Genomic DNA, 20,233 nt, shown 5'->3' with positions numbered 1-20,233 from the left:
GGTTTAGGCAGAAAAGCAGAAGGAATAGAAAGAGAAGAACCATCACAGTTCATGGCTATGGGTGGGGGAGTAGGAGGGAGATGGAGGTGGCCAGGGGCTCTGGATCCTTACAACACATCCATTGGTTGCGGGGAGCCATTGGGGCAGCAGCAATGGGTCTGGAAAGGTAAACGGAGTCTGAACTCGAAGGAGTCCAGTGTTTAGGAGACTCTAGTCTTTAGAACTTTGAAGGCTAAGGGTTTCAGCTTAGCCTTGATCCTACATGCAGTTAAGGGGATGGTAAAGATTTTCGTTCTGTGAATATATGATTATTGGTTACTTCACTTGTGTCCTAATTTACTGATTCCTTGCAGTGCCCCAATAAGGTGTCAGCTCCATGAGAGCAGGGACCATGTCTCTCTTATGGACGATGTCCCCCTAAAGCCCAGAACACCTGGCCTGCAGAAAGAACTGAATAAATATCGGTTGGATGAATGAGTCTCACTTCCCAAATGACCTTTTTTTTTTTTTTTCCAAAAGACTTTTAAGAAGAAACTGTATAGGGCGCCTGGGTGGCTCAGTGGGTTAAGCCGCTGCCTTCGGCTCAGGTCATGATCTCAGGGTCCTGAGATCGAGTCCCGCATCAGGCTCTCTGCTCAGCAGGAGCCTGCTTCCCTTCCTCTCTCTCTGCCTGCCTCTCTGCCTACTGTGATCTCTCTCTGTCAAATAAATAAATAAAATCTTTAAAAAAAAAAAAAAAAGAAGAAACTGTATAAAGGTTTTTCTCATTGCACCATTCACATGTAGTATCAGCCCACGTCAATTAACCTCTTCTACAGCTCGGGGCCTTGGCCTAGACTGTTGCTTCAGCCAGGTGCACCCTTTTCTGGTGCCTACCTTCTGATTTCAGCATAGATTCAGCTTTCTGAAAGCCTGCCTTTGACACTCCATCCAGGTCCGGGAGAAATTTCCTCTAGCCTCTCCTGGGTCACTGTCAGCTGAATGGTAATGGCGCCTTTATATCCGGCTCCCTCCTTCCCCAAGACATAGAAGCCGGCCCTCTAGTTCACAACTGGCACACAGAACATCCCAGTACATTTGTAAAAAAAGCCACAGCTTGCGGCAAGCCAAAGGTAACGTCCCCTGCCACCATAGCAGAATTTGCACCCATCACGGCTTGAACACATTGACCCAAGGACAACTCCCATAAGTAATCGCTACTGTCCAAACTCCAGTTAATGAAAACATAATATTTGGGATCCCAACGTGTGAGCGTTTGTTTTTTAATCATACCCTCTCTTCCACCAAATATCAACAAAGCATGCTTATAACCCTAACCAGCATGGGCACGCTTCAGAGATGTGGCAGGCTCGGTTCCAGGGCACTGGAATAAAGTGAATATGGCAATAGAACGACTCAAATGACTTTTTCAGTTTCCCAGGGCTCACGCTAGTTTCCTGGCTAGTTTCCTAGCTAGTTTCCTAGCTCACGCTAGGCTGTAGTCTGTTACGTTTGCAATTATGGCTAAAAAGAACAAGGTCCATACCGTGATTGAGAAATACATTGTTACTAAAAGATACTAACCATCTTCTGAGCTTTCAGCAAGTCATGATCACTGATCACAGACCACTCTACAAAATATAATAATAATGAAAATGAAAATGAATTATTGGGAGAATTACTAAAATGTGACACACAGACAGGAAGTGAGCAGATACTGTTGGAAACATGGCACCAAGACACTTGCTGGATGCAGGGTTGCCACAAATCTTCAATCTGTAATATATGCAGTCTCTATAGAGTGCAATGAAAATAGGTACCCCTGGGACGCCTGAGTAGCTCAGTGGGTTCAAGCCTCTACCTTCTGCTCAGGTCATGATCCCGGGGTCCTGGGATCGAGCCCCACATCAAGCTCTCTGCTCGGTAGGGAGCCTGCTTCCTCCTCTCTCTCTGCCTGCCTCTCTGCCTACCTGTGATCTCTGACTGTCAAATAAATAAAATCTTAAAAAAAAAAAAAAGAAAGAAATTAGGTATCCCTGTACATACCCCCCAGCCAGTAGGTGTGGGAAAAATGTAGACAAGGATAAGGTAAGTAAATTCTCTCTCTCAATCTCTCTCTCTCTCCCAGACTAGACGTGGAGAGGAAAAAGTGGCAAAGACATAAAATTCACCGAGAATTAGAGCTACCGGGTTCTATATACTGCATCAAAGAAATACCAGAACCTTCTGGAGACATCCAGAATGTACGTCATATGAGGCCACAATCATGTAAAAAAAAAAAAAAAAAAAACAAAGCTCACCTACCATGGCAAGTTCTCATCCTGGATCTGCCACAATCTGCTGGGTAACCTTGGGCCCATCACCTTTAGGACGCTTCCACTAGCAAAGCTCTGGGGCACATTTAGAAAAGAAGAAATGCCAAAATAGACTTACCAATCCTGCGATGGGTTTTAGATGCTGGCACAGAACAAATGAATGTTTTGTGCACCATGGCAATATAAACTGGGCCATTAGTGTGATAGTTATGGGCTTTATGATAAACACTAAATTCCTAGTGTACATACACAAACAGCACTGCCTGTGGGGAACTTGAGCTGCGTGGTGAATGTGTGTTTCAGCCCAACAGCTGTGTCTGATACTGACTTTGGCATGTCATTTGGAGAGGTGTCAGAGGTCTACACTTAGAGATGTTTGAGTGTATGGCCAGAGAGCCCATCTGTCCTATACAGACTCTCTGTTTTCTGGCCTCTAAGAATTGAGGTGGTTGGACAAGCACTGGTTTCTAACCTGCTGTTTGGTATTGTTCTTAAAGCCACAGAATTTTCTTTTCTTTTTTTTTTTTTAAAGGTTTTATTTATTTATTTGACAGAGAGAAATCACAAGTAGATAGAGAGGCAGGCAGAGAGAGAGAGAGGGAAGCAGGCTCTCTGCTGAGCAGAGAGCCCGATGCGGGACTCGATCCCAGGACTCTGAGATCATGACCTGAGCCGAAGGCAGCGGCTTAACCCACTGAGCCACCCAGGCGCCCCGCCACAGAATTTTCTTAAAGGAATCTTTCTCACCCCTGACATCTGGAACATTTGTAGAAAGGGCTTCCTTCCAGCCGGCCTTGCCTCCCACCACTCAGCTCTGTCCCTGCGAACTCCTGATTGCTTCTGGGACCCGTCCAAAGAATTCCAAGTTTCCCAGAATCACAGTATAAAAAGCAGTGGGCTGTTAACACCATACGTAAAAATCAACTCACAATGGACCGAAGACTTGAATGTAAGACTTGAATCCACAAAACTCCTAGGAGGAAACAGAAGCGGTAAACTCCTGGACATTGGTCTCGGTGATGTTTTTTTGGATCTGACTCCAAAGGCAAGGAAAACAAAAGCAAAACAAAATAAAACAAACAAAAAAACCCACAACCAATTGGGACTATTTTAAACTAAAAAGCTTCTGCACAGCAAAGAAAACCATCAACAAAATGAAAAGAAAACCTACAGAATGGGAGAAGACATTTGCAAATCATATATCTGATAAGGAGTTGATATGCAAAATATATAAAGAACTCACACAGTTCAGTAACAAAAGAAACCCACAAAGAATCTGATTAAAAAATAAGCAGATGATCTGAACAGAGATTTTTCCAAAGAAGACATCCAGATGGCCAGCAGACACATGAAAAGATGCTCAACATCACTCATCATCAAGGAAATGCAAATCAGAACCACAATGAGATACCACCTCACCCCTGTCAGAATGGCTATCAGCAAAAAGATAAGAAAAAACATGCGTTGGAAAGGATGTAGGAGAAAGGGAACCCTTGCGCACTTTTGGTGGGAATGTAAAGCGGTGCAGCCACTGTAGAAAAAACTGTGGAGGTTCCTCAAAAACTTGAAAATAGAACTATTTTATGATCTAGCAATTTCACTCCTGGGTATTGACACGAAGAAAACAAAAACACTAATTTGAAAACATACATGCATCCTTCTGTTCATTGCACTGTTATCTACAACATCCAAGACATGGAAACAACCCAAGTATACATCAATGGATGAGTGGGTAGAGAAGACATGATATAAATATTTATATATATAAATAAATACTACCGAGCCATAAGAAAGAATGAAAATCTTACCATTTGCAGCAACATGCATAGACCTAGAGGATTCATGCAAAGTTGAAATAAATCAGACAGAAAGAGACAAATCATGCAGGATTTCAAAATATGTGGAATTTAGAAAACAAAACGAAACAAACTCTAGACTCATGGATACAGACACCAGACTGGTGGTTGCTAGAGGGGAGAGGGCTTGTTGGAGGCCACATGGGTGAAGGGGATGAGGAAGTACAAACCTGCAGTTAGAAAACAAATAAGTCATGCGGATGTAACTTACAGCATGGGGAATATATTCCATACCATTGTATTAACTTTGTCAGGTGACAGGTGGTAACTAGACTTACTGTGTTGATCATTTTGCAACAGATACAAATGTCAAATCACAATGCTGTCTACCTGAAACTCACATAATATTGTACGTGAACCGTACCTCATTTTATGAAACTGACGCGCTACCTACTGCGCTAATGAGGCACCTTGCACCTCGTTTTAAAAAGAAATCCAATGGACTGGGGCAAGAACTGACCAAGGTTCTTACTATGCAGATGGAAATATATTTATCTGATGACTCAGTGCGTAGAGAGATATAGAGATAATTGAGATGAAAGTTTTACTAAAGGATGCTTCTCACGACAGGAGATACATTTTGTCTCTAGTCTGCTTTCTTCTACATCACTTTTTAAAAGCCGGTGGAAAACTACTTCACTGATTTTAAAACCCACTAAGTTGCTGCCCACAGTCTGTAGACATTGGCCTAAGGAATCCTCTGAGATCGCTTCTAGCATTGACAATTTATATGGCGTTAATGAAGCTGTGATACTGTTAGACCAAGAGAGATGACATCAGGTGACCCTGTCCCAAAGGTGAAGTTACCAACCTGGGTCTCCTGAGTAGCCAGCAAATTCTCTGCTCAGGGTTGTCATTGAAATACTCGCAGTCCAAGAGGCAAGACTCGGAGACGAGCAAGCCGAATACGTTACTGATTTTCCTAGGGACCCACACTTGCCACCCCAGTGCCCAATCCTGGGGGGATTCAGGACAAGAGGTGGTAAGGGGGAGTGGGAGCACTTGGCTGGGTTAAAAACCAACCAGCAAACAATCAGAGGAAACGAAGACTTCTCTTTCCCTCCTATACTCTTTGGATCATACCCATCGCACGGAGATGGCTAACCTCCTCCGTTTCTAAGAGGCTCACTGAGAATCGATCTTTGCTTCAGACAGTAAACACAGCCCTTTCCCAAACACCATGGCGGTGCAGAGACATGGCCCCCTGAAGCCCCACTCAGTCCATAATCTACATAGCATGCTAGGATTTTTGGTTGCTGGAGTGTTCTGACATAGCCACAGAAAGCCTTCCAGCCATCAGAGGGCACAAATGCATGAGATTGACAGGTCAGAACCAGTGCACTGTCACACAAGGGAAAATACACATTACGACGATGAACCAGATATTAAACAGCAGCAGAGCAAGCAAGCAAACAAAAAATCTGCATTAAACATGGAACTATCAGCAGTGGTGGCCTGCATATCGTGATGGGTTCCTCCCAGGTTTTCTACATGGAGCAGGTACTGCCTTTGTAATCGGGGGTGAAAACATTAAACACCCGCCCATGCCCAGGTGCACTGTCAAGTATGCTTAGAAGAACAGCAGACAAGGTTGGTTAATCACTAGCTTACTCCCTGGCATTCATACCAGTCTCAACAGACAGGATCTGAAAATGTCAGGATATATACGCCTTGACGTGCACCCCTCATCTTCCGGGTCCTTCAGCACCTGCCGGGAGGTGCGTGGAGAGAAAGAGGGTTCTGAGGGGCTCTCCTCGGTTTTATTGTTTTGGTTTATTTTCAAGAACCACCCCTGAAATCAGAAAATGGGGTCTAGTCCTAGCTCTGAACTCAGACGAGTGCTTTCAATTCCCTGAGCCTCGGTTTCCCCATTTGTAAAATAAGCAGATTAGATATTTTGATGGCTAAGTTTCCCTTTGGTTCTGAAACACGAAGAGCTGAAAAGACCAGCATTCAGGTTTTAAGGGTTGCTAGGTCTGATAAATCTAGGGCAAGAGAGAATAAGAGACTGTTGGCAGCTTAGCCCAAGTAAACAACACTGGATAGAAGGCAGGGCCAACCAGCCTCAGGAGATACGAGTTCGGGCGGAGGGGAGGGAGGAGTCAAGAATCAGTCAGAGCCACAGCTAGTCGGGGAGAGCGCCACAGAGACTCTCAGGGGGCTGCCTCTGGCTAGTGCCCTGGGCAGTCTGGCATGAAGCAGGGAAAACCTGTTTCTTTGGGGAGCCACAGCTCCCCGGAGAGGCAGCCGGTGTACCAAGGGCTCAATCCAAGGGGAGGAGAACAAAAATGCTGCCAGGCTTAAGCTGGGCCACCTGTCCAGGCTGGGGAGGAACAAGACTCTATGAAGTGGCCAGCAGGGCAGAGATCCTGAGAAACCACCAAACCTGTACTAAACTGGGCTCTAAAACGAGTTCCTGACCTGAATGTGGCCAGGTCTCCTGGGAGAACGCAGAGTAGTCGGGGGCCAGGGGAGGGGGGCAGTCCCAGCTCTGCTGCTGACCTGCTGTGTGCTCTTCCCTTATCTGAGTTTTATTTGTCAAATGAGAGTGGTCCCTTCCACCCAAGACATTCTGGGGTCCTCCTATGGCTGGTCCTCCTTCCAAGCAAAGGGAAACTTCCGACACGGAGAATAGTCTTAGAGAGCTATCAGTCGCAAGAAAGGCCCATCCAAGCTTCCGAACAAAGTGAAAGCAAAAGCCAGGAGCCAGAGGCAGACCCCTTGCCACATCCCCAACAGAAGACATCTGAGCTTCTGGAACCTTCCCAGCACTTCAGACTCTGCTCAGTCCCTCGAATTCCACCTTAATTTGGAACGGGAGAAAGAGAAGCCCAGAGCCAAAGCCCTTTGTTCCAGCCCGAGGGTCCTGAGGGGTTTACTGCCAGCCCCATGGAGGAAGAGAACATTTACCAGAACGGTGACCCAGGAAAACAGGAGCCCTAAAGGAGGCAGGTTGCCCAGGAGATGGGCTGCTGGCTCTGTGTCCAGCTTTGCCCTTCCTCACACAGAAACTCCTAGGTTGTGTGCCTTCTGGAGTCAGGGAGCAGGAAAGCCAGAGCTGGAGGGGCTTGGGCCCTGCCAAGTTCCCAGGCATTTGCCCTCTCTGTCGGAAGACAGGCTGGCAGTTTGGGCCTCACACCAAATCCACAAACCTCACCCTTGGGCAGTGGTCACGTGTGAAGACCACATGGTAATCTCTGCCTCCTGCGCGGGGCTCCACTCCAGCCTGCCCCCGCCCTTTCATTCCCACTGCCTCCCGCCCCGCCGACCAGCCTCCTCTCTCCCAGCAGCCTTTCCCAAAGTCTCATCTGACATCCACACAGACAGAATTATCTTCCTCACATACCAACAGGATCAAATGACTCCCCTCCTTAAAGAACTTGAAAGGAATCTGTGTCTTTGTCTTTCTTGTCCAATGATCCATCCTGAGCACCTAGAACACGGCCGGCCCTTGGAAGGCACTCAGTCAACATCCACATGATAAAGCCCCACGTGACCAGCCCCCATTCTAGACCCTCCATTCCCTTTACTTTCCCCACCTTCCCACAAACCATCTGCCACTGCCTGAGCGCACTCCCTGCCAGGCCCACCATACTCTGGGTGTGTACCTTTGTACCTCCGTGCCTTTGCTTGTGCTGTTCCTCAGCCCAGACACCCTTCCTCCCCCTCCACGAGGGGCTCCAATACACTGCTGCATATTCCAACATCCTTTTCCTTGCGGGACCTCCTGGCGCACCTCAGCCCGAGTTATCTTCTCTCTCCTGTTCTCCCCTAAGCCCTGTAACAGAGCTTCCTGCTAGGCGTCAAGGTCCCACCGAGAAGATTATCACTCCCTTCCTACAGAGGAAGAAACTGGAGGCTCAGTGAGGCGGGTCATGAAGCCAGCCAGTGCTGGGGCCTGACTGTATCACCACCTCCGAGGAACACTTGTCATATACCATGCAAGAGGCTGGGAGCTCTTGAGGTCCCCAAGGCCCTGTATCCCTGGGGCAGGCCTGGCCCTGCTTGATGCCCAGGAGGCCCTATCATCCAACCACCCCCCAGAAGAGATGCGCCACCAGCCTCCTCCCCTCCCTCTCTTCTGCCTTTTGTCCCAGTCTGGGCAGTACCTCTGGCAAGCTGCGGAGGGAAGCATGTGGAGGAAGAGGGGCTCCTGCCCAATTCCATTCATTCCTATAAACTTAGGACAAGATCCTAGTGTGACAAATCTCCAAAGTGTGAAAGCCGCGCACAGGTCCCAGAGGCGATCTTCCACTAGAGAAGCCATACTCGAAGACCACCACCACGTCGATCAAAAGCCAAAAGCCAGCACCAGAGGGAAACCCCTCTCCAGCCGCTCGGGCTCCGACTCCGCCCCCGCTGCTCCGGCCCCGCCCACCCAGGCTCCGCCCGCTACGCTCCAGCCGTGCGGGGGTTCCCGGCTTCCCGACCACCCGCACTGCTAGCAGGGATCTGGCCCGGGCCACACAAGCTGCTACCGGCCAGGGAGGGCCCAGACAGGGCTGGGGAACCGTACGGACATCCAGGTTTCCTGTTTCCCCCACGCCCTGGTTAGGAAAACTTACTTTCTGTAAGTGACCATCCCTTGCAATTTGGAACTCCCAGGCCACACGCCTCCCATGGGGACGCAGACAGGAGATCTGAAACGGATTTCAAGCTCTGGCTATGGGCTCGGCTCGAGCGCCCCGCCTCATCCCAGGAGGTTATCACGCCTGTTTCACAGGGAAGAAACTGTGTCTCCCTACTTTGCTCACGCCCGACTTCTTACCGTTTTTTGTTTGTTTGTTTTCTTTTTGCCTCTGGCACGTTAAACATACACTCGAATCTAAATTCCCCAAAGCCTCGGTTTCCAGAAAAGAGTTAGGGTTGGGGGACGAGGGATCGACTGGGCAGCGCCAGGGTGGTTTCCGGGGACTTACTGGGAAGTTCTGCTCCAGGCACCGGTGGAAGGTGCCTCTCGGTCGAGGCCAAGGGTTCGAAACCTGCCTGGCGAATGGCACCTGACCTCGCCAACAGAGGGCCCCGGAGGCTGGCTGCCTTCCCCGCGCCGAGGTCAGCGCGCTGCCGGGGACGCGGGGTGTCCCGCACTGGCGGGGCGCGGCTCCAGTGGGTGCGGGTTCAGAGTCCTCCCGGCGGCGGACCCGGGACAGGAAGCTCCCAGACGGGCGGACAAACAGACCCCGACAGCCCTCGACTCCCTCCACGGCCCTGCCAACAGTCCGCGGGACGGAGGGCGCGGCGGCGCAGACTCACCCGGGCGGCTGCGGGTCCAGCTCCGTCACGGTCGGGCGGCCGGGGACCGGGGACTCCACGACCCGGTACCCCCCACCCCCACCACGGGCTTCCTCCTTCGGGGCGCTGTGATCGCAGGGCCGGAGGTTCGGGGTGGGGGTCTCGGTCGAGGGAGGCGGCGGCGGAGAAGGCGCACCACCCGCTCCGGGACCGGGATGGGGACGCAGGAAGCTCTGGCTCCGAGCGCCGGCGTGCAGGAGGGAGGGACCGCGAGAGACAGAGGGCGGCGCCGGCCCCGAGCGGCCTCCAGCCCGGAGAGGCGCCGCCCACCAGTCGACCCTCCCTCGGCGAGCTCAGCGCCACCCCCAGGACTGGGGCGCGGACCCGAGCTGCGGGCGGAAGGGACCCGCTCTCTCTTGTCGGATTAGCGGGTGGGGGGATGCTGGGCCCTCGCCCGACCCCCGCCACTCCGAGTTGGCTAAGCAGGGATGGGGGAATGGAACAGAGCCGAGACATCCCCACCCCCGGGCCGCGGAGTTGGAGGTGGCGGTGGAATGGGGGACGGCGACTTGGCCCAGGAGTCCAGGTTATTGAAATGTTAAGTTGAGCTGGGAGACCGTCCCTCCCTCCCCAGACCGCACTCTCATCTCAGGCGCGAGCGTGCAGAACAACACTGCGGACACAGCTGCCGCGCCTTTACCTGGCCGGGCGCTCACCTGGCGGAGCGGTGCGCCCGCCTCTCACCCCACTTTCTGGGGAGGCCACCGCCTCCCCCCTCACCCTTGGGCGCGTTCGCGGCGCTGGGACCCGCCTGCACCGCCCAGGGCTGGTGGTTTGCGAGGTGACTGAGGGGTGGAGGTAGGAAAGGAGGAAGCAGGTGTTTTTTTTTTTTTTTTTAAAGCAAGTCTGCTCCTGCCCTCGGCCGGGCGCCCCACCCCCACCCCTCGGTCCCTCCCTGGTCCCCTGAGCGCCCCCTGCGGATTCCCGGTCGTACCGCACGGGTGGAGCCCATTTCGGGGGCCCGCTCCTGCAAGCATCGGGATGCGGAGGCCCTGTCCAGAGAATCCTGCCTACTGGGTGCTTTCATTCCCGGCTTTCCGGAGAACTTTCCCAAAGAAACACCGGCTGTCGTCGTCCTGACCGCCAGGTTGCGGGAGGGGTGGCCCACCTCTGCTTAGAGCCCCAGAGCTACTGCCTGAGGCCTGGCTCTGGGGAGGGTAAAGCCGAACTGGTGAGGGTGCCTCTCATCGACGGCGGCTCTACCAGTGCCCCCCACCCCAGAGTTTTGCCCTGGAACCATGCCTCTCTGGCGCCCAAATGAATCTGATCTCTGCCAGACCACAGAAAACCTGAATTCTAAACCTAGAGGGAAAAACAGCCCGCAGCCTCCCCCAGTCTTGGATTGTTTTGAGTTGCAAGAGAAGCCTGGTCAGGGATCCCCATCTCCACCCCCCCGCCCCCCCCCGCCACGCCCCCCTGCAGTTCTTTGAAGTTCAAATCCTGAGAAAAGCCAATAGGCGGCTGGCCGGGTGTCAGACAATCCAGCTGACGACAGAAGGCGCCTCCTATTGGGAATCTGCTGTGTCCGGGACAGAAATTAGACACCCTGGTGGGACCGCAGTCAAGTTCACTGCCGAACTGCCAAGTTCATGGGTACACATCATCCAAAGGTATGTATACCCATGTCATCCCACGTGGGTGTTTCCTCCCACTGTTGCTTTTTAACTTGGTGTCCACAGATAGGCAAATGTGGGGCTGACCTGTGATTTGGGGATGAGGAAAGCATTGAGGGAAACAGGGATGAGTCTTCATGAATATAACAATAACAGCTTATTCCTCACATCCTGGCAATGGACCCATCATCAGGTTGCTACTCACTTCCCAGCCCATTGAATCCTTATAAAACAAAAACCCCAGGGATGTTCTTTGGCTACACCCACTTAATACAAGAGAAAGCTGAGGCTTTGGGAAGTGAGGTCATCATTTGCCCAAGGTCATACGGCCGGGAAGTATCAGCAATTAGACCCCAATTGGTTGGCTCCAGGGCCTGTGCTGTCCCATCTTTGGAAGAATTCCTTTTCGCTCTGCATCTACTCTCTCCCCCGAGACAAGGTTCCCTGCTTCTCCCTCTCTTTCAGGAAGGGAAGTCACTTTTATCTCACTCTACACAGTGACATAATTTTTTACAAGTCTGCCTCCTGCTCTCCTTGAGGTTAGGGACCCCTTCTCCTGGCTCCCTGCAGGTGCTTCATAAATACTTGTTGGTTAAATGAAAGCCCCAAAGAGTAACATTATCTTATTGAAGGGGGAGAACTGTTTGGCAGGCAGGTGACTAAACAAGTTCACGTTGGAGAGCTGTGTGTATTCCATTACAACGTTTAGACACCGAATTTGGGAACCTTCCAGTCTCTAAATGGTTGATGAGAAACAGTCATGTAGCTCTCAGATAAGACCCAGAATCTGGCTTTCCTTTCACTCTGCAAGACCAACTTCAGAGAGGCCCGGACTGGGGATAATCATTTCAGACAGCGGCTCTAGCTCCCACCTGGAGGCAAAGAGCTTCAGTATTTTTCCATGCCAAGATCCAACTCCAGATCCACCCAGCTCTGCCACAAGCCTAACTGGGCAGGTCTCGTCTATCTCAGCAAATCATCTTCAGAGTGTTCCCTTTAGGCAGGCTCGCCCTGGCTAATCTGGGAAGAGGCTGGAGAAATTCCCATCCGAAGTGGAGCCACAGGCAAAACTGGAAATGGACAGAGGCAGTGTGTTTCTCCCTCTCCCTCCACCATGGTATGTTTCTCTGATTCTTCCCTGGTTCTCTAAGTCCTATTGAAGAGCCTGACTTCATTTAACGGCCAACTTCTCTGTCAGCTCACAAGGGCCCGAGATGTGTCTGTGTCCTTGGGGAAAGAGCCAAAGAAGTAAATCTCAAATGGTGGAATTTCTGTTACCTGTTACTATAAGAGGCAGCAGGGGAGATGACAGTTCTCATTTACTGAGCACGGTATTTCAAGAGCTCTGTAAACTTTGTATTATTTTGTTTAATCTTCCCAACAGCCTTGGAAGGAAAATTCTATTATTTCAGTGTTTCAGGTCGGGCTAGCTGAGACTCAGAAAAATTACACACTTCCATCTGCCGAAAGACGGTAGGGCCAGGATTTGATCTGACGTATGTGCTTGCTCTTAACCACTATGCCAGCAACCGCACGAGATAGGCAGAACAATGGCTGCTGAAAGATGTTCATATTCTAATCCCCAGACCTGGTGAAGGTGTTACGTGACATGGTAAAAAAAGACTTTGAAGATGCGTTTCAGAGAAGGCCCTTGGGATGGGGCAGTCATCCTGAATCATTGTGGATGATCCAGCATACTTCTAAGAGGGAGGCAGGAGGGTCAAAGTTATGATGGTGGAAGCAGAGGGCAGAGCGATGTGGTTCCTGTAAGGGGCCATGAGCCAAGCATCGGGGTGAGCTCCTAGAACCTGGAAAAGGTCACTGATGGATTCTCCCCTAGGCCTTCCAGAAGGAGCATAGCTTTGCTGACTCCTTAGTTTAAGCCTCCTGAGACAGAGACTGGTTGGACTTCTGACCTCTAGAACTGTAAGCTGATGAATCTGCGTTGTTCTAAGCCCTGAAGTTTATGGTCATTGGTCCCAGGAGCTCTAGGAAACCCGCAGGGAAGGCAAATTCAGCCTGTAGACAGATATTTGCGTCACCTACCTTCTCAGCTAAGCGTCCACCCTACGTCTCTTCTCTGAGAGTATCGTGATACAGCCTGCACCATGGGTTTAGAAAGAAGGCAAGAGTTCTTCAGATCAGTCTCTCCTTTCTGAGTCCTCTGCTGCTTATGAGCTGTGTGACCCCGGATAGATGTCTCATCCTCTCTGAGCCAGAGTCAGGTGAGACAGGATGTGGCTGCGGGCCTTGTCAATGGCCCAGTGTTGTCTGAGCACGGGTCACTTGGCATGTTAGCCTGACCGTTTCTGGGGGTCTAGGTTCTAAGAGGGGAGGATGTTGCTCTGAGCCTTCTCCTGGCAAACATTTGTATTCGCACTGGCTGAGTAACTAAGTAACTAAGTAACTAACTTGAAGTATTAGACAGTCTCTGCTTGGTGATTGACCTCGGTCTCTCAGGAAGTGAAGCTGGAAACTGACTGGGAGGAACAGGTCACCATGTGGAACTCACACAGGTGCATGTGTTCAAGGATTTTCACTGTTGATTATTTAGAACAGGGAAAATGCTGAACGCTGCCGGCAGAAGTTAGGTAAGTCACGGTGCAGGCTTGTGCGGGGAGGCTATGTGGTCACAAAAAAGGAGACAGAGCAGACAGGGAAGAAGAACCAAGATGTATCATGAATTGAGAAAGGCAAAGACTGGGTATTATGATGCCACCCAAGTGGTTTTTTTCAGACATAGATACACATGTATTTGCTTGTGCATAGAAAGTGAAAGTGAGGGGTGCCTGGGTGGCTCAGTGGGTTAAAGCCTCTGCTTTCGGCTCAGGTCATGATCTCAGTGTCCTGGGATCGAGCCCCACATCAGGCTCTCTGCTCAGCAGGGAGCCTGCTTACCCCCCAACTCTGCCTGCCTTTCTGCCTCCTTGTGATCTCTGTCTGTCAAATAAATAAATAAAATCTTTGAAAAAATATTAAAAAAAAAAAAAGAAAGAAATCAGAAAGCAGTGTGCGTATGTGCAAAGAAAAAAAAAAAAAGAAGACCAGAAGCCATGGGTATTGTCCCCCCAGGAGCACACCCTCCCTTGCCCCCTGTGTCTTCCCCCATCTGCCACTCTTTGGCTCTGTCCTGAGTAGGTGACCCCCTCTTCCCACTCGCTCTTGACGAGGGCTCCCTTCTAAACCTTTGAGAAGCTGAGCAATGTCTCCACGGTGTGACTGTTGCCCGAGTCAGCAGGAATCACATCCGTACGTGCTTGATCCGTGTCCCTCATCTGGAGGAGTTCCCATTAGTCACCGGGAAGGGCTGTGCCCACATGTAGGTTTCACGCGTGACAGACTGGCCCAGCCTCTTGGAAGGTTACATCAGGTCTGGGTGGCAGAGAAGTTGTGTTCATACACTGCAAAGTGAAACCGGGTAGTTTTGGACTGTTGGTTTAGATGAAACCATTTTGATCCAATTTCCCAAAAAATGCTTCAAAAACGGTGTCTCTTCCTCAGTTACCATTGTAACTGGGCCCGTGCAGATGAGTCAGGCAGCCCAGAATGGAGCTAGTGAGGACCTCCTGACTTTAGGGTACAGTTTTTGAGGCCTCTGAGCTCAGAGAACCAGCAAGTATCTCTACTCATCGCCCCTGTTCTTCGGTGTCTCATCCCCTAGAACCTTCCTGTATGTCCCATCTGTATTCATCCAGGTGCTTCCTAACTGGTGTCCTGCTTCCAGGCTGTCCCCCTGGAATGCATTCTCCATGCCACACAGTCAGCGTTGTGACACAGAGACCTGAGCCACGGTTCCCTGCGGACCGCAGCATCGAGTCTGACATAGGCCTTCGTGACCAGGTGGGACCCTCTGATGTGCCCAGCCTTGTTACTCATGGCTCCCTCAGGCTCCAGGCCCTGTCACTCTTCCGTGGTCCCTTTTCCATCAGGGATCAAACGTTTCCCAGAAGCTCCCCATAAGCTTCCTTCATAGCTCCCTTGTTGGAACCGGGTCACATGCTCATTCCAAAACCCATGACCAAAACCCGTGACTGGTATAGACCCTCAGGAGTCCCTGGCGTTGGCACAGATATCCGAATCAGATGGAGGCTCTGCCAATAGGAGGAAGAGGCTGGTGCACCCAGCAGGCACCTCTAGGTGCCCCGCCCCCACCCCAGGTGCAGGGAGCCCGCCAGGTTCCACTGAGGCAGGAAGCCGGCTGCAGAGAGAACTCAAGAGGGAAGCTCCCTGGTTTGCTGTCCGCCTTCCTTCCTCCTTCCTTGAGCAGCATTCCTGTTTTTCCAATGAGTTTCCTTTCTTACTTAAACTAGTTTGGTAGGTTTCCATTTCTTGCAATGAAAGGCTCTTGAGAGAAACCCTCTGAGGCTCTTGCCAGCGGCTGGGAGAAGTGCCAGAGGCCGGGCATAGGCGTCCTGATCCTCTCCTGGTGAAGCGACTGCATTGAAACCCCCGGCAGCAAACACTGGGGCCCCATGTGACTTGGATTCCAGGAAACCCATTCACTTCCAGGCTAGGTGAGTGACAATAACAGCAGTCAGCCCTCCGACCTCGCTGACTACGTGCTGGACAGTCTTCTACACGGTTTACAATTTCTGCTTTATTAATCACCCTCATAACCACTGGGAGGAGGAGTTACACTCCCCTTTTACAGGCGAGGAAACTGAGCCCCAGAGAGGTTAAGTGACTTGATCAAGCTCGCTTGGCCGGTGGGTGGTGACGTGTGGCTGGGAACCCAGGCTGACGCGGTCCGGGCACACACACGCTCCTCTACCCTAGCTCTCCTGCTAGTGCAGCTTGCGATGCTCTTAGGGACTTCTGATCCAGGTTTGGAGGATGGGAGATGAACTTGGGGACAGACATTCAGCTTCTCCTGGCTGGGAAGGGCCCAAAGAAGGAGCATGAATGATGGTGTCTTCCGTTCATTCCACACACACTGTTGGGGTGAACTAATACTTCATGATAGTGATGAAAGGTTTTTTGTTTTTGTTTTTTTTCCCCCCTTTCCCTTTTACTCTTTCAGCCGGTGGATCTTCTTATTTCAGGAGTAAACCAGATTCAGCAGAAAAGCAGAGATAACGTTTTTGACTTTGAAGAATCAAGACTTTGGGGTTGTAAGAACCTGAGCTCTGAGTTTCAAAAGTGGGAGCCCTGGGCATAAAATCTATGTCACTAACAAAAGGTCTGGGGCTAAACAAGACTTGGCCAGACCCAGTTACCATCAGGTATTTCTGAGCGGGGGGTCCCTGCAGAGGGGAAGAAGAGAGGGGAAAGAGGTACAATGATGTGGATCTCCAGGGAGGTGAGTGGTGGCCAGTGCAATGGCCCCGTGCCAGTCTGAGAGTGGGTGTGGGCAGGGGGGAGCCCCAGAGAGTGTCTGCCCCCACCCAGGATGGTACGGGAGGGGATGGTCGCATGGGAGGTGTCAGCCCTGCAGCAATTTGCCTGACCATACCAATGTCCCCTGTATGCCTCAGAGGAGGGCAGAAGAAGCTGAGAGAAGAAAGAGGGAGAAGCTGGGCGAAGAGAGGGCGTCCAGGAGGCGAGGAGGGCACGTCTGCCATCCGGAAGACAGAAATGAGGCCATGTTGGCAGAGAACACCAGATTGCTGCTGGCCCCTGCCCAGGTCTTGGCACTTTGTGAACTCCCTTCACCAAAAAAAAAAAAAAAGGAAGAAAGAAAGACAGACAGACAGACACAACCCAGAAAAAGTGGTAGGGAGACCCTGATTAATCGTGATTTTTTTCTTCCACCCAGCAAAATGGGGACTTGAATAGAAATGAAGCCTAGTTCTAAGAACTGAGGTTACGTTTCTTGCATACTCTGCAATGTGGACGGAGCATCCTGCCTGCTTCCCAGCTGTTTCTAAAAAGGCTTTGCACGTTCAGCTCTGCTCTCCTGTACGTTTCTGCATGAAGGAGGTTAATAAGGTTCTTCAAGAGAAGCAGAGGAAGAGAGCATGGGGCAGAGGAGCAATGCTCCCGCATGCTTTGCGTCTTCTTCCAGGCAGCCTGCCAGGCTCTGTCTTCTACCATCCCAGCTCCCCCTGTGCCCTCATCCCCTGCAGAAAAGCCACCCAGTATTGATGTAGTGGAGGTGACAGTGCTTTGTACTTGCTTCATAGTGACCCTCTATCAGCCAGCCCCCGACCAACAAGGTGCTACCTTCCCCATACTGGTCATGCAAATAATTGTGTCTCCTGGGGTGGAAGTTCTATATTACACTGTGCTGTCTGGGGAGTTTCTGTCTTTGTCCATGACTCTTAGGCCTCTTTACACCAGAGTTTTACAACCTTGGCACTAGTGACATCTGGATGGGATAAGTCTTTGTCGTGGGGGCTGCCCTGAGCACCATAGGGTGGTTCGCAGCTTCCCTCAACCTCTACTCACTAGATGCCCGTAGCAACACCCCTCTCAAGCGCTGACAACCAAAAATGACTCCAGACACTGTCCAGTGTCCCTGGGGTGAGGGAGGATTTACCCCCTGCCCTTAAGCAAATTATATAGCCTCTCTGAGCTTCAGTTTTTCCCGATGGGTATTGGGGATAACCAACGAGAAAGGGATTTGAGTCTGTTTTGTTCACTCCTGTATCCCCAGTATCTAGACTAGTACATAGTACTAGTACTAGTACATAGAAAGTGTAGTACAAAGAATGTGTTGACTGGCTGACTGAATCTCTGGCCTGCCTCCCTCCCAGGGCTTTGGCAGGGTTCAAATGAAAAAGGCTATGCCCACCTCCATGACTGGGGATCACGGAAAATATCGCACCATGTCCAAACTCAGAACATGGATGCCACTGGCTGGCATTTTCTGAACTAATTTTATAAAAACATAAGGATTCATGAAAGCCCAATACTGGAAGTAACCTTCATGTCCTTCGATGGGTGAGTGGCTAAACCGTGGTATGGCCACACGGTAGTAAAATACCACGCAGAAATAAAGAGGAATAGATCCTCCAGGTATGAGGTAGTCTGGGTGGCTTTCAAGGGAACCAGGCTGAGTTTAAAAACCCAATCTCGTAAGGTCCCATACTGTATGACTGCATTCATAGAATATTCTGGAAACCACCAAATTATGGAGATGAAGAACATTGCCAGGGGTTGTGGCTGTGCCAGCCTGGGCGTGGCTTCCACGGAGCAGCACGAGGGAGCTTGTGGGAACGGAACTGTTCTGAATACTGAGGGGGAGGGTTCGGTCACATGAATCTAGACACATGATAGAACTACATAGCCCTACACACAGACACACACAGACATGAATATACATAGACGGGAAATCCAAATAAACTCTGTGGGTTGTACCAATGTCAATTTCAATGTCAATTTCCCAGCTACAATATTGCAGGAAAGACTGAGGGAAGGATGCACAAGTCCTCCCTGCGATGCGTGTGTGTGTGTGTGTGTGTGTGTGTGTGTGTGTGCAATTTCCTGTGAATCTATTATTATTTCAAAACAAAGATTTGAGGGGCGCCTGGGTGGCTCAGTAGCTTGAGCCTCTGCCTTCGGCTCAGGTCATGATCTCGGGGTCCTGGGATGGAGCCCCGCATCGGGCTCCCTGGGAGCCTGCTTCCTCCTCTCTCTCTCGCTCTCTCTGCCTGCCTCTCTGCCTACTTGTGATCTCTGTCTGTCAAATAAAACAAAAACAAAAACCCAAAGATTTGAACCTGAAGAAAATAAATACGTAGGGACAAAAGAGAAGAAAGAATTCCCCCAAAACATGTGCAGCATAAAAACAGTTAAATTCCCCAGATCACTAGAAGAGGTGAGAGACAGACTACAAACTCGAGCTGGCAGGAAATGGAACTATGTTTCCATGACTCAGCTTGATTTATCTTAGGAGCCCCTATTCTGCCAGGTGGCAGAAATGTCCCCCCCCCACCCCCGCCCTGCTGCCCCTGCTGGGGTTGCATCTAAATTCTGAAGCCTGTGTCATGCTAAAGCCTCCTAGGGGCACATCTGGAGCAGATGCCATCCATTCCTGTTCCCACATTGGCTGCACGGCTGTTGGTCCTGGCAAGTCCATGCTGAGCCTGAGGGAAATCTAGCAGGACAAGTCACTACCTGGTAACCTCTGACTCACGTGTCATCCACAGATATGTTCATTTGTCCCATATAGCATTATAAAAGGTCAGTCGCCAATATTTGAAATGGGAATTTTCACAGAAGAATCTAGATATTTGAAAGAAAAACAAGATTTTCGTGTCTTGTAAAAAATATTTTCATGTTTTATAAAAAAAAAATAATAAAGATGTTCATGTCTTGTCATGCTCACTGTTGGCTTGCCACGGTCCCCACCATTCCCTATTACACGGGGCCTGCTTCACTCATTTGCAAAATCTGCCCAGCCCACATAGTTTCTTGAGTTGGCAACCTCACTCTTTCCTATTTCTGTGTCACTTGTGGGTCCCAGGGGCCCATTTCTCTCCTGCTCCTTGCTGGGGTACAGAAAAATGCTATGACTATGGTGCTCTGTCTCAGACTCATCTGCCTTCATCTATCAAATGGCCATTCAGCCCCGGGGTCTTGCTGTCCTCCCTGGCTCCACACGGAAAAGGAACACAATGGGACACAGCCCGGAGCCCTCATTCTCAGTTTCCCTTCCTTTCAAACTACACCCTCCTCCTCCAGATCTGGGAACCTTTGTCTGCGCTAAGAGGCAGGAAGCCTTGTAGGTCCAGCAACAGTGCCTCTCCCCGCCCTGCCCCCCCCCTGCCCCAGGCTATTATCTAAACACACCAGTCCTTTCTATTTCCCCTGATGTCCTAGGCTTTCCAAATCCAAAGCCAAGACTATTGGGTTCTTTTTATCGTTGTGCCATCCCTTCCTGGAGGCAGATGATAACAGCTGCCTGAATTTTGGGGGTGGAGAGGATCTTGAAGCAGTAACAAAAACTGGAAATGAAAAACGCATCAGTTAATTCAAGACGTCCCCCTCCATCCTCTTTCTGCACGCCAGGGGCTGTGCTAAGCTCTCCACGTGCGTTCTCTCATTCCAACCACAAATTGGAAGTGGGGCTGAGATGAAGTGTTTGTCCAAAGTCAACAACTAGCGAGGGGCAGAGCTGAGACTCGAACCCAGAGCAGATCATCCTAGCCACCTGGGGTCCCCAAAGGTGTGGTTTTAATTCAGCTCTACTCTCTGGGTTTCCAGCGCTCACGCTACTGACCACCTAGGCAGAGGC

At 50.6% G+C, this 20,233-nt stretch overlaps 1 protein-coding gene and 1 long non-coding RNA gene across 4 annotated transcripts in view; one reads left to right on the top strand and one right to left on the bottom strand.

Annotated features, from left to right (window-relative positions):
- The window catches only part of TMEM51 (transmembrane protein 51), a 55,784-nt gene extending 46,103 nt beyond the window's left edge, over positions 1-9,681 (bottom strand). Inside the window, exon 1 of one of the 3 annotated variants that reach the window (XM_045063788.1) lies at positions 9,404-9,681. The gene's annotated coding sequence lies outside the window, so the exon portion shown is untranslated. Of the gene's footprint in view, positions 1-8,715; positions 9,383-9,403 lie in introns of those variants that run through there. The other 2 variants (XM_004741429.3, XM_013048819.2) reach the window with 2 other exon arrangements.
- A 4,373-nt stretch (positions 9,682-14,054) lies between these two features.
- On the top strand, positions 14,055-18,357 carry LOC106004266. The gene is made up of 2 exons (XR_001177208.2): positions 14,055-15,569; positions 16,076-18,357. It is a non-coding gene; the product is annotated as an uncharacterized LOC106004266 (long non-coding RNA).
- Positions 18,358-20,233: the final 1,876 nt, after the last annotated feature.

Source organism: Mustela putorius, unplaced genomic scaffold (genome assembly GCF_011764305.1).
Source record: "Mustela putorius furo isolate JIRA1106 unplaced genomic scaffold, ASM1176430v1.1 tig00003853_pilon_pilon_pilon, whole genome shotgun sequence".
Taxonomy (NCBI): domain Eukaryota; kingdom Metazoa; phylum Chordata; class Mammalia; order Carnivora; family Mustelidae; genus Mustela; species Mustela putorius.
This window is presented reverse-complemented; position numbering and strand designations above follow the sequence as displayed.